Source organism: Convolutriloba macropyga, chromosome 2 (assembly GCF_964194025.1).
Source record: "Convolutriloba macropyga chromosome 2, txConMacr16.3, whole genome shotgun sequence".
NCBI lineage: Eukaryota > Metazoa > Xenacoelomorpha > Acoela > Convolutidae > Convolutriloba > Convolutriloba macropyga.
In genome coordinates, this window is record NC_134469.1 from 61,688,369 (window position 1) to 61,694,042 (window position 5,674).

Below are 5,674 nucleotides of genomic sequence, written 5' to 3' on the forward strand. Positions count from 1 at the left end.
GGTTCACTGTTTGACCTTTTAGAGGTCAATTAGAGGTCAATTGGGTTAACCTTTTGATCTTTTAGAGGTCACTTAGAGGTCAAATGGGCTTACTGTTTCACCTTTTAAAGGTCAAGTAGTGTGACAGTTTGACCTCTCAGAGGTCAAGTGGGGTTGACAATCTGACCTTTAGAGGTCACTTAGAGGTAAAGTGGGTTGACTGTTTGACCTTTTAGAGGTCAAGTGGGGGTGACTATTTGAATTTTAGAGGTCACTTAGAGTTCAAGTGGGTTGACTGTTTGACCTTTTAGAGGTCAAGTAGTGTCACTGTTTGACCTTTTAGAATTCAAGGGGTTGACTATTTGACCTTTTATAGGTCACTTAGAGGTCAAGTGGGTTAACCTTTTGACCTATTAGAGGTCACTTAGAGGTCGAATGGGCTGACTGTTTGACCTTTTAGAGGTTAAATACGGTGACTGTTTGACCTCTCAGAGGTCAAGGGGGGTTGTCTATTTGACCTTTAGAGGTCACTTAGAGATCAAGTGGGTTGACTGTTTGACCTTTTAGAAGTCAAGTGGGGGTGACTATTTGACCTTTAGAGGTCACTTAGAGGTCAATTGGGTTGACTGTTTGACCTTTTAGAGGTCAAGTAGTGTGACTGTTTGACCTTTTAGAATTCAAGGGGTGACTTTTTGACCTTTTAGAGGTCACTTAGAGGTCAAGTGGGTTAAACTTTTGACCTTTAAGAGGTCAAGTAGGGTGACTGTTTGACCTTTTAGAGGTCAAATGGGTTTACTTTTTGACCTTTAAGGGGTCACTTAGAGGTCAAGTGTGGTGACCGTTTGACCTTTTAGAGGTCATTTAAAGGTCATTTAGAGGTCAAGTGGGTTGACTGTTTGGCCTTTTAGAGGTCAAGTAGGTTTACTTTTGACACTTTAGGGGTCACTTAGAGGTCAAGTGTGGTGACCGTTTGACATTTTAGATGTCATTTAGAGGTGAGATAGTGATTTTTGGAAGTCACTTGGGATCTCTGGAGGAAAAGAGATGACTTTCGTAAGTCACTTGGTGGGTCCCTGGAGGACAGTGGGTGACTTTTGTAGGTCACTTGGGGTGTCGATAGGGGACAATGGGTGACTTTTGTATGTCACTTGGGGGTCCATGGGGGACAATGGGTACCTTTCGTAGGTCACTTGGGTGGCCCCTGGAGGACAGTGGGTGACTTTTTTAGGTCACTTGGGGGGTCGCTGGGGACAATGGGTGAATTTTGTAGGTCACTTGGGAGGTCCCTGGGGGACAATGGGTGACTTTTTTGGGTCACTTGGGGGGTCCCTGGAGGACAGTAGGTGACTTTTGTAGGTCACTTGGGGGGTCGCTGGGGGACAATGGGTGAATCTTGTAGGCCACTTAGGGGGTCCCTGGGGGAAAATGGGTGACTTTTTTGGGTCACTTGGGGGGTGTCACTGAAGGACAGATGCACTGCAAGCTGGTTCTGCTGGCAGAACACTGGAGGCTGTTGGTGCAGCTGGTGATGGCTCCGGTTGGCCTGAGTGGGCTGGCTGGCGATTGGAGGGCAGTAGTGAGGGTCTAATGCAAGCTGGTTCTGCTGGCAGAAGACTGGAGGCTGTTGGGTGCAGCTGATGATGGCTCAGGTTGGCCTGAGTGGGCTGGCCGGCGATTGGAGGGCAGTAGTGAGGGTCTACTGCAAGCTGGTTCTGGTGGCAGAACACTGGAGGCGGTTGGGTGCAGCTGCTGATGGCTCAGGTTGGCCAGAGTGTGCTGGCTGGCGATTAGAGGGCAGTAGTGAGGGTCTACTGCAAGCTGGTTCTGCTGGCAGAACACTGGAGGCTGTTGGGTGCAGCTGCTGATGGCTCAGGTTGGCCTGAGTGGGCTGGCTGGCGATTAGAGGGCAGTAGCAAGGGTCTACTGCAAGCTGGTTCTGCTGGCAGAACACTGGAGGCTGTTGGGTGCAGCTGATGATGGCTCAGGTTGGCCTGAGTGGGCTGGCCGGCGATTGGAGGGCAGTAGTGAGGGTCTACTGCAAGCTGGTTCTGCTGGCAGAACACTGGAGGCTGTTGGGTGCAGCTGCTGGTGACTCAGGTTGGCCTGAGTGGGCTGGCTGGATCCTCTTCATCATGCTTGTCATTAAAATCATTGCAAAATTTTTCACCGGACCCAAATTCTTTAATGTAACAATTCAAAATAAACGCACACGACTATAATAATTGCTTTGATGTCCGATATATGCTAGTTGTTGATTATTTCAATGCGCAGTACAGTTATTACAGTACAATTCCCGAAAATGAAAACCCAAGTAGGAAAAAGTGGTAATCTAAGGGATGGGTATTACCTGAAGTTAGTCACGAAAATGTTAATGCTGATTCTTTATAGTTTCACAATTTTTATGCATTTCTTATCTGTGCGACGCTTTCCATTGCTCGACAGACTTGACTCATCTCCTGTTGTTTTTGCTGCCAGTGCTTCTCCATTTGATAGAGACTATCTCACCACAGCCCAATCACATTAAACCACTGTCAACCATTGAGGGCCAAACACTTCGGATGGTAGAGCATGCTTCCGTTCAATATGTCGTGTTAATGGTAATTATTTCCAAAAGCGCCAAAATGAAAACGCTTGATCCCGCAGTGATAAAGGTTATCTTCAAGGTTTCAATTCCCATAGTTTCTCTTGTTTGGTTCCTTCATACATCAATAACATCATTTTACATTTTACGGTTACAGTCGACTTCTCATTCTATTACAATTTTGGGTTATAAAGTCATAAGAATCAATCTTACAATTGCGGTAAAATCATCAAATGTGAGGCATTAACAGATAGGACTTATTCCTTACACTATTATAGTCAAAGAGTTATCATTCCTCGTACTGTGATAAAACTACAGAAAGCAACCCATACCATGAACTGATCACTATAAAAGTTTATACGTTCAGTTTGAGATTGTTGGAAATTCAATGACACTCTGCCAGACATGAGACTATCAGAAACAAAAAAACGACAATAACAAAAAGGAGCAAAATTCGCAAAGTTTAAAACTTTAACTGAAAAGCAATATCAATGAATGTGAACAAAGGGACTGTGATAAATCGAATGTTGCAAACGATACACAAAACATTAACATTAACTTGTTGCAGAAAGACAAGTGATACCACAATTCATGCTTTCTAGTGAGACCATTTCCATCCTTCTATAAAAAAGTTTTTTGATCGTTTAAGTTAAGCACATAGTTCCCCGATCCCCAATAGAAGTGTGGATCAGTCATTAAATATGGTGTCATTGCTCCGAACCCACTTTGTGGTGTGAGGAACTATATTCTCAACTGGTTATTTTTTTTACTTTTTCAATTTTCGCCGATCGATATATTGATCGTACAGTTTTGTGAGTTGTCCCGTTAGAAAGTTTGTCAAGCATGGAATTGAAAATTAAAAAGATATTTTTCGCTTTCATCCAGAGTTATCGGGTTTTTCTGAACAATTTTATTTTTGTTCAGTTTAGCTAATGTTTTTCAACTTAAGATTGTTTTAATCAAATTGTTGAAAACTACTCTTACACAAATAATTACTTACTATAAGACGAGCCACATTGAAAAGGCCTCATTTAGATCTCATCTAGAATTGTTGCAATCAAGAAGAGTGGCAATCAATTGCAAGGCTGTTCTTTTTATCTTTTTGCAAGTTTCGCGTTTTTTCCTCATGCTAATAACTGACAAATCAATTTTTTACAAAAAATCGCTAAATAACTTAAAATTTATTAAATTTCAAATGAAGCCCATTGTTTTCGGGATATCTTTCTATTCCAAAGTCCTTTTGTCCTTAATTACAGACTTAATTGGCCTCATATTGTGCTCTAAGTAAAACTTTGTCTATGCTTGCCGTTGAAAGCTAACGTTTTTAATTGCTTTGATAAAAAGAGAGATGAAAATCGAGTTATTTGCGGATATCTCATTTTGTTTGATAATCTTTTTTGAAGTCACGCTTCAACAACAATGACAAATCACTTTGTTGTTGAACTTAAACCTAAATGAACATATGGAAAAAAGGTGAATGGATTTTTCTGAACGCCTTTAACACTTTTTCTCATTTTTCGTTGATTTTCTGGTTTTTGCCAGTTTCTATTGTTCCTTTTATAGTCGTAGGGATCATTCTGATTTTAAAAAACTTTTCATCAACGTCCTACCGATAAATAAAAATTTTTATTTCATGCCGTCATTTGAAAGCTTGTGGTACAGTTGGGAAAATATGTACTAGATTTTGACTTCAATTCACTTAGGTATGATATATCTAAGACCTGTACAGTGTTCACTTGATGCCATTTTGCCTCTGTCTAGGAACGATGTATATCTGTTCGTACCGCACACATTTACTTAGTTATTCATTTTTCTCTTTAACTTAATCCAATTCAGTTGTTTTTCTTTAGCTCCTCTTTTGAGCCAAGTAATTTGAGTGAAACGTACCACGTTTCCAAACCAAATTCTCAGTGTGGAGTTGCATCGGCTATCCAATACAATCGCAACAAACTGTAAATTCAAGCACCACTTTTGAATATGGACTTGCATCGCGAATCCAATTTATCTAAATTAAACTGTACTTATAAAACAATTGCTAGTTTACTCGTTGGAGCATCACATGGCGCAGTCTGCAACGTGCTCTGCTCAGGATTGAACTTTTTTGGAGAAAAACCTACCCTGGAATCTCCACTACGATGGAAAAGATGGCGAATAATCTTCAAACTTGCAATTCCAGCAAAAGAAGAAATCTCGAACGACATTCTACGCGAATTACTTCCTGAGAAAGTAACCCTACCACTTGAACCGATCCATGAGGAAAATTTAGACAATAGCCCTGCTCAAAGCGAACGCGATCGCAACATTCGCAACGGATAACTACAGAACACTTGGCAATGCAAATGTCAAAATATTTAGGCTGCGTGTGGCGATCAACCTTGGCGAACAACTCTGCGTGGCAATCAACCTTGAAAATTTTGTTGCAGCAAAGCCATCTCCCTCTTTTATCTTGGTCTGGGCACAGAAGAGCATAGAAACTTCGGTTCCCGAGAGCCGACTGACAGGATTAATGAGAAAACAACAACGGAACTGCGAGATATTTTTGACAATGTCTTCACAAAACAGAGAAACATAACATTCGATCGCTATACCTTTTTACAAGGAAGAAAGATGAAAGAAGAAACCGCTGAAAAATTCTTTGGATGTTTGTTTGAATTTTCCTTTAATTGTGATCTCGGTAGCCATGAATAATCGATATTTCGAGACGTCTTCACCCCAAATACACAGGACAGAGAATTTCAACAGGAACTCTTAAAGGAAACACGGACCCCTAAGACAGCGCTAAATTTAGCCATCATTGTAGGGATCGTCTTTCATCGCCGACACAAAATATCGGGAACTTCAGCTTATACAGAGACTAGTTCCAATTCCAATCCACCTGTCATTAGTATTCAAAAGAATTGGAACAGTTCTCACTCCCTTTTAGGGAACTTTAAACAACAGTTTTTCCTAATTGTGGCAATACGTGGTCCCCTATTCATAGTCAAAATTGTTGAACCTGGGGCAAAACATGCGAAGGTTTTGGCATTCATAATTACATCGCCAAATTTTGTCGAAAATCGAGAAAATTCTAAGCCCAAACCTCGAGTGGAAAACGTTGAGGATCCGCAATCTGAG